Below are 9346 nucleotides of genomic sequence, written 5' to 3' on the forward strand. Positions count from 1 at the left end.
GGCGGAGGCAGCCGCGCGGGCGAGCTCGGCGCGCGTTCCGGCGGAGTCACCCGGATCCGGGTTTTCAACCGTGCCCTGTTCACAAGCTCGTGGGACCCGGGTTCTAAGAACACTGGGCCGCCCCCTGCTGGTTTGGTTATCGTGGTTCGCAGTCCGCCTGAGGCCACGGCCCTATGGAAAGTTCTCGGGAAGGCTGCGGGGGCCCTCTTCTTCAAGACACTGGAAACTTTCCGTTTCTCCAACTGGACTAGGACTGGAGCGCATTCAAAGTCACCTATTCAGGCCAGGCTCACACATGTAATCCCAGCACTTTGGGAGGCCGAGGCGGGCGGATAGCTTGAGCCCAGGAGTTCGAGACTAGCCTGAGCAACATAGCGGGACCCTGTCTCTACAAAAAACACAAAAGTTAGCCAAGTGTGGTGGCCCGTGCCTGTAGTCCCAGCTACTGGGAGCCTGAGGTGGGAGGATCTCTTGAACCCAGGAAGTAAATGCTGCAGTTAACCGAGATCAAGCTACTGCACTCCGGCCTGGGCAACAGAGCAAGACTGTCTACAAAAATAAATAAAATAATAATTTTTAAAAAGGTGAAAGTTATTTCTTAAGAAAATCAAGAGCTTTACATGTTTTCTAAGGCTGGGCACCATTTCTGGCAGTATTTGGTAGACGGAACAGAACGATCATTTAGTTTGACTGTACCGGTTGCTATGGTGTAAATGTTTATGCTCCGCGCCAAATTCATATGTGAATTTCGTGCCTTTGTAGCCTTTATAAATTTACAAATGTAGTGTGTCTTTATCAAAGAGACCAGAGAGAGCTTCTGCCATGTGAGGACACATAGAGGGTCCCTTGTATGAGGCACAGACGCTAATGGATGAAGAATCTGCCAGGGCGTTGATCTTGGACTTCCCAGCCTCCAGACTGGGAGCAATGGCGTTCTGTTGTTTATGCGTTACCCAAATTAAGGTATGTTGTGATAGTAGCCCAAACGGACTAGACACTGGTAAAGGAAAGCTAATTGACTTCTATTTTGCCCTAGTCTAGTAACTAATAAACATAAGGAGGTAATTCAACACTTTGGGAGGGCTGGGTCTAGGGCGAGGCAAGTGAGGCACTTAGGGCTCAAAGTCTGAGGAGGCACTGACTCTGGGTGTCCTGCGGTGCTGGGTGCACTGCAGAAGCCTGAGAGTGATTTGCTGTTTCAGGCCTGCCTCCCCCTGGTCCAGACCCTGCAGAGCTCCAGTGCCAAGCAACTCAACTTTTCTATAAAAACAGGTTGATAATAATAGTGTCCATGTCTAAAAAACATCAAACACACAGAAAAGATTGATAAATTAGATATGATTAAAAGTAAGAGACTCTGTTCATCAAAAGACACCGTTAAGAATGTAAGAAATGGGTGCAGTGGCTCACACTCACTCAGCACTTTGGTAGGCTGAGGTGGGAGGATCACTTGAGCCCAGGAGTTGGAGACTAGCCTGGACAACATAGGGAGACCACATCTCTACAAAAAAAATTTTTAAATTAGCCAGGTGTGGTGGTGCACTCCTGTGCTTTCAGCTACTCAGGAGGCTGAGGTGGGAGGATTGTTTGAGCCTGGGAGGTCAAGGCTGCAGTGAGTCAGGATTGTGCTACTGCGATCCAGCCTGGGCGAAAGGGTTAGATCCTGTCTCAAGAAAGAAAAAGAATGAAAAATGATCTACAGAATGAGAGAAGGTATTTTTGATATATTTTATCTAACAATGAATTTAGAACATAACAAGAACTCCTAAAAGCAATAAGAAAGAAAAACAATCACTAAGTACAGCACTTCACCAAAGAGGAATCCAAATAGCCAGGCAGTACGTGAAAAGATGCTTAATGTTTTTAGTCATTAAGAAAATGCAAATGAACACGATGATGATATATACTACACATCCACTAAAATGGCTACAGGTTTTAAAACTGACAAGACAACACAAGGACAAAGCCATGAAGCACATAGAACTGTTATGCACTATTGTTGGGGGTGCAGTTGTGACAGCCACTTTGGAAAATGGTCTGTTCATATTTAGTAGAGCTGAGCTGAATATACACGTTATGACCCAGAAATTCCTAGGTATAGGCCTAATACACATACCTATATATGAACATCAAAAAGCATGTATACTGGGCCATAAAACACACCTCGGCCGGGCGCAGTGGCTTATGCCTGTAATCTCAGCACTTTGGGAGGCCAAGGAGGGCGGATCACCTGAGGCTGGGAGTGCAAGACCAGCCTGACCAACATGGAGAAACCCCGTCTCTACTAAAAATGCAAAAAAGTTAGCCAGGCGTACTGGTGGGCGCCTATAATCCCAGCTACTTGGGAGGCTGAGGCAGGAGAATCACTTGAACCCGGGAGGAGGAGGTTGCAGTGAGCCGAGATCGTGCCATTGCACTCCAGCCTGGGTGACAAGAGCGAAACTCAATCTGAAAAAAAAAAAAAAAAAAGGCACACACCTCAACAAATTTCAAAGAATGGTCATCATACAAAGCATGCTATCAGACCACAAAGGAATTAAAACAGAAACCAGTAACTAAATGATAACTGGAAAATCTCCACATACATGGACATAAAAACAACACACTTCTTTATAGCACATGGATCAAAGAAGAAAACTCAGCCGGGTGTGGTGGTTCATGCTTGTAAGATATGCCACCAGATAACCGCAGATATGTGAGCAAGCCCAAGTCAGCAGACTACCCACCTGACTCATAGAAACACAAACACTAATAAATGCTTACTGTTTAAGCCACTGAGTTTCAGAAGCGTGTGTTATACAGCAGTAGCTAACTGATACAGAAATTGGCATCTATGGCCTTATGCAGTGTCTCATGCCTTTGGGAGGCTGAGGTGAGCGGATCACGAGGTAAGGAGATGGAGACCATCCTGGCCAACACGGTGAAACCCTATCTCTATTAAAAATACAAAAATTATCTGTGTGTGGTGGTGTGCACCTGTAATCCCAGCTATTCGGGAGGCTGAGGCAAGAGAATCACTTGAACCCAGGAGGCGGAGATTGCAATGAGGGGAGATCATGCCACTGCACTCCAGCCTGGCGACAGAGCAAGACTCCATCTCAGACAAAAAACAAACAAAAAAAGAAATTGCCATCTAGAAATGGGATGCTGTTTAACAAAAGCCTAAAGTATGTGGCATTGGTTTAGGGAGTAAGTGCTGGGCAACAGTGAAAAAGCAAGAAGCATGCTTGTGTTTGACAGATCTGATGCACTTACTGTCTGCTGCCAAGCAGCAGAAAACAGTCTGTTTCCATTACAGATGCAAAAAGAAAAAAAAAAAGTGCCATGCTCTCTGTCGGATTGTGGCACCCAAGATTGAGTGGGGGAAATACAGGAGAAAATCATGGTAATAAAGGGAAAAACATGGACAGAGAATTTTTGCAACTCAGAAGTAATCTTGTAAATAGCAAAGAGCCTGTTTTACTCCAAAATGAATTTAAAATTTGAGGGTTTTCTTAAGGTGCTAAGAAAACTGCTATAGCAAACTGGAAAAATGATGACATGTTAGGTAGCAGCAAAATACTTGGTAAAACTATTACCTATAACAACTCACAAGATATAGAACATACTTAATGTGTAGGCCTTGATAAAATGATTTCCAGGCAGAATGCTAAATGTGTTAGTTGGTGGTGGCTGTTAGCTGCATATTGTAAGGACTGCCAGAAAGAAATAAGAGAAGTAAGGGGAAAGGGCTGCTGTACAGAATTTAGAGGAACTATCAAGAGATTAAAATTGAGCAGACTGGAAAATAAAGCCAGTTCTTATCTCCAACCTCCCCAGCCAGTAAAAGATCCTCAAGATGAGGCTGGAAGATCTTTTGTTAAGACCTCTAAAAGACTTAAGTTGGTACTAATGGATCTTTTCAGTTAAACAAAAGAGCCAATAAGAATCATAAAAATGTCGGCCAGGCGCGGTGGCTCACGCCTGTAATCCCAGCACTTTGGAAGGCCAAGGCAGGCGGATCACAAGGTCAGGAGATCGAGACTATCCTGACTAACAGGGTGAAACCCCATCTCTACTAAAAATACAAAAAAGCCGGGCGTGGTGGCGGGCGCCTATAGTCCCGGCTACTCGGGAGGCTGAGGCAGAAGAATGGCGTGAACCCAGAAGGCGGAGCTTGCAGTGAGCTAAGATCCTGCCACTGCACTCCAGCCTGGGCGACACTGCGAGACTCCGTCTCAAAAAATAAAATGAAAAATAAAAGAATCATAAAAATGTCTTCTCTTAGCTGCCGGTTACACTCAAAGTAATCGCAATTAAGTCTGGAAAGAAGTTTGTCTAAAAAAAATATGATGTATATAGCTTTTGACCAGTGGAGTAGGCTGAAACCAGACTCAACATAGAAAGTTCACAAAGTTTCAAAAGTTTTACATAGCGAACGTGTTTTGACCAGGCACAGTGGCTCACACCTGTAATCCCAGCACTTTAGGAGGCCGCAGTGGGCGGGTTGTTTGAGGTCAGGAGTTCGAGACAAGCCTGGCCAACATGGTGAAACCCCGTTTCTACCAAAAATACAAAAATTAGCCGGGTGTGGTGGCACACACTCGTAATCCCAGCTACGTGGGAGGCTGAGGCATGACGACTGCTTGAACCTGGGAGGCGGAGGTTGCAGTGAGCTAAGATTGCACCACTGTAGTCTAGCCTGGGTGACAGAGTGAGAACCTCTCTCAAAAAATAAAAAAAATAAAAAAATAAATGGTTTCTGAGCCCCCAAGGTTCTGTGAGCAAGGTACAGACTGAGAAGGGCACTCAGCTGCCAACAGGAGTCATGTCTTCCTAAGAATCCACAAGGCATAACAGAAAAAAACGGTGCTTCAGAGAATCAATCCAAGAGCTTTGGTGAACCAGGTGTCAGGGAGCCATTCCTAGAAAGCAAAACTGGGCCCTAATCACAGAATGTTCCCTGTCCCTGGAGAAGAGGGACATGACAACATTTGCCGGGTGGAATTTCAGTATTGCATGGAGCAGTGACTGCTGTGTGCTTACTGCTGAGTACTAACAACTCTAACTGAATGTCTAGTGAGCAAATGAAAATCAGTGCGTTCAGGCTGGACATGGTGGCTCACACCTATAATCCTAGCACTTTCAGAGGTTGAGGCCAGAGGACTGTTTGAGCCCAGGAGTTTGAGACCAGCCTGGGCCACGTAGCAAGACCCTGTCTCTACACAAAATTTTAAAAATTTACTGGGCATGGTGCCACCCACCTGTAGTCCCAGCTACTCAGAAGGCTGAGGCAGGAGGATCGCTTGAGCCCAGGTGTTTGAGGCTGCAATGAGCTATAATTGTATCCTCCAGCCTGGGAAACAGAACAAGATCCTGTCTTTAAAAAAGTAAAGTAACATGTCCAAAATTCAACTCTCACCACCTGTAAAATCTGCTCCTTCACTTGGGCATGGTGGCTCCCAGCACTCTGGGAGGCCAAAGCGGGTGGATTATTTGAGGTTAGGAGTTCGAGATCAGCCTGGCCAACCTGGCAAAAACCCATCTCTACTAAAAAATTAAAAAATTAGCCAGGTGTGGTGGTGCATGCCTGTAGTCCCAGCTACTGAGGAGGCTAATGCAGGAGAATCACTTGAACCCAGGAGGGAGGTGGAGGTTGCAGTGAGCTGAGATAGCACCACTGCACTCCACTCTGGGTGATAGAGTAAGACTCTGTCTCAAAAAAAAAAAAAAAAAAAGAAAAAAGAAAGAAAGAAAGAAAGAAAAGAAAAGAAAAGAAAAGAAAACAAGTAAAGAGGGAGCCTGCTGACTTTCTATGGGCAGCTTCAGTTCTTGCATTCCCCCTGTTTCTAAGAGGGTACAAACTGTTTCAGACCACTGCTTCTCAAATACAAGTTCTTGCACTTCTTTTTTTTTTTTTTTTTTATTATTATTATACTTTAAGTTCTAGGGTACATGTGCATAACGTGCAGGTTTGTTACATATGTATACTTATGCCATGTTGGTGTGCTGCACCCATCAACTCGTCAGCACCCATCAATTCATCATTTACATCATGTATAACTCCCCAATGCAATCCCTCCCTCCTCCCCCCTCCCCCCTCCCCATGATAGGCCCCAGTGCGTGATGTTCCCCTTCCTGAGTCCAAGTGATCTCATTGTTCAGTTCCCACCTATGAGTGAGAACATGCGGTGTTTGGTTTTCTGTTCTTGTAATAGTTTGCTAAGAATGATGGTTTCCAGCTGCATCCATGTCCCTACAAAGGACGCAAACTCATCCTTTTTTATGGCTGCATAGTATTCCATGGTGTATATGTGCCACATTTTCTTAATCCAGTCTGTCACAGATGGACATTTGGGTTGATTCCAAGTCTTTGCTATTGTGAATAGTGCCGCAATAAACATACGTGTGCATGTGTCTTTGTAGTAGAATAATTTATAATCCTTTGGGTATATACCCAGTAGTGGGATGGCTGGGTCTTATGGTACATCTAGTTCTAGATCCTTGAGGAATTGCCATACTGTTTTCCATAATGGTTGAACTAGTTTACAATCCCAGTTCTTGCACTTCTAATGTGTCTGGCACTATCTAATATGTGAATCATCTGGGAGCTCTACTCCTTGAGTTTCAGATGCAGCATTTCTGATGTTATCAATTAAATCTGTATTGTTAATCAGTTCACAATTTGTTTCTGATGTTTGAACATAACCAAGTTTGAAAGTCATTCCTCTAGATTGTTTTCTCATCACCTCTTTCCTATTTCCCATTTTTTTTTTTAGATGGGAGTCTTGCTCTGTCACCCAACCTGGAGTTAGTGGCGCAATCTCAGCTCACTGCCGCCGCCTCCCGGGTTCAAGCAATTCTCCTGTCTCAGCCTCCCGAGTAGATGGGATTACAGGTGCCTGCCACCACGCCCAACCAATTTTTGTCTTTTTAGTAGAGACGGGGTTTCACCATGTTGGCCAGGCTGGCCTCGAACTCTTGACCTCAAGTGATCTGCCCACCTCAGCCTCCCAAAGTGCTGGGATTACAGGCATGAGCCACTGCGCCCACCCAAATATTTCCCTTCTAACATGGAATAAAAAGATAGATGAAGTAGATAAAGGAGGGAAGAGTGGTACATAAAATGCTAGTTTACTTTTTTCCACATCCTGGTCTATGTTCTGTGATAAACATACAGTCATCTAATGAACAAAGAATCACAAATATGCTCTACCCCAGGGTCTGAGAGTCCTCATCTTCCATCCCCTTCCATCTCAGTATTTCTTCATCTGTGAACAAGATGTGAAGCAAATGTAAAACAAATAGCAGCAGATATTCCCCGTTGCATCTTTTTTATGAGCAAAAGCAAATATTGAATCACTTAAGGAATATTCATAGAGAGGCAGGTAAAACATGCTTCATTCACCGCTGCAAAACTCTGAATGATCGAGCTCATTGGCAAGAGAGGAAGCTGCAGAAATTACCCTCCCCATAGGACTTCTAAAAAAAAAGTTATTGTTTACATTTTATGTATTTGTGTTTTTAAATTGATATATCATAGTTACATATTTTGATACATTTGGGGGGTACATGTAATATTTTGATACATGTATACAATGTGTAATGATGAAATTAGAGTGATAGAGGTATCCATCACTTCAAACATTTATCTTTTCTTTGTGTTGGAAACATTCTAATTATTCTCTTCTAGCTATTTTGAAATATGCGATAAATTATTGTTAACTATAATTTCCCTACTGTGTTATCGAATACCAGACTTTATCCTTCTAAGTGTATTTTTGTACTCATTAACTAACTTCTCTTCCTCCTACTCCTCTCCATAGGACTTACGATCATTGTATTGAAATCAAGATCATTCAGCTCCAACAATTTTCTTTCCTTTCCGCCTTTGCAGTTCTAGCTGCTCGATTATTATTTTGGCAACCTAAAAAGCACATTAATAAAGCAATGCTAGACCAAAAGAACCCTGAAAGTTAATAAAGAAAAATAAGAAAGAAAAAACAAAATAAAGATGCTAGACCTCTGATAATGCTCCCATTTCTTCCAGCTAGTCATTACATTTACAGAGACAGGGTTTTTTTTTTTTGTTGTTGTTGTTTTATGAGATAGAGTCTCGCTCTGTCACCCAGGCTAGAGGGCAGTGGCACGATCTGGGCTCACAGCAAGCTCTGCCTCCTGAGTTCAGGCAATTCTCCTGCCTCAGCCTCCCAAGTAGCTGGGATTACAGGCGCCCATCACCAGGCCCAGGTTTTTTTTTTTTTTTTTTTTTTTACTAGAGACGGGGTCAACCACCATGCTGGTTAATTTTTGTATTTTTAATAGAGATGGGGTTTCACCATGTTGGCCAGGCTGGTCTTGAACTCCTGACCTCGGCTTCCTGCCTCAGCTTCCCAAAATGCTGATTACAGGCGAGAGCCACCAAGCCCAGCCTATTTATTGATTATATGCTAAACACGGAGTGGATTACTTATGCCTCCCTTTTTTAGATCGTATGGAGTAACTTCCTGATGTTGCCACAGCATTTGTGGCACTCGTGAGAGTGTAGCAGTGAGGACGACCAGAGGTCAAACTCGTTGCCATCTTGGTTTTGGTGGGTCTTGACTGGCTTCTTTACTGCAACCTGTTTTATCAGCAACATCCTTATGACCTGTATTATGTGCTGACCTCATCCTGTGGTTTAGACGGCCTGACCCTTGGGAATGCAGCCTAGTAGATCTCAGCCTTATTTTACCCAGTCCGTATTCAAGATGGAGTTGCTCTGGTTCAAAGGCCTCTGACAGTCTTTCTTTCCTTTCCTTTTCTTTTTCTTTTTTTTTTTTTTTTGAGACGAAGTTTTGCTTGTCACCCAGGCTGGAGTGCCATGGCACGATCTTGGCTTACTGCAACCTCTGCCTCCTGGGTTCAAGTGATTCTCCTGCCTCAGCCTCCCAAGTAGCTGGGATTACAGGCACCTGCCATCACGCCTGGCTAATTTTTGTATTTTTAGTAGAGACGGGATTTCACTATGTTGGCCACCCTGGTCTCCAACTCCTGACCTCAAGTAATTCGCTCGCGGAGGCCTCCCAAAATGCTGAGGTACAGGCCTGAGCCATGGCGCCCGACCCAGCCGACAATCTTTCTTATGTAAAACGATGCGAAGTAGTAGATTTTCTCTTTCCCCTGGCGGAAAAGAGCTGTTAGGCTTCCAGATTTGTTTTTGCGGTTATTAGACCTCTACTTTTCTTATTTTCCCTCCCTTATCAACTTTGCTTGTTGTCTCAAATAGGCAATGAGAAGACACGTGTTTATTATTGGAACGCTCTTTCCATCTGGTCAGTGGTTTCTCAAACCAGGTAGAATTCAAGTTCTAAGTTTCTGAAGTCAG

This window comes from Rhinopithecus roxellana, chromosome 9 (genome assembly GCF_007565055.1).
Source record: "Rhinopithecus roxellana isolate Shanxi Qingling chromosome 9, ASM756505v1, whole genome shotgun sequence".
Lineage (NCBI taxonomy): Eukaryota > Metazoa > Chordata > Mammalia > Primates > Cercopithecidae > Rhinopithecus > Rhinopithecus roxellana.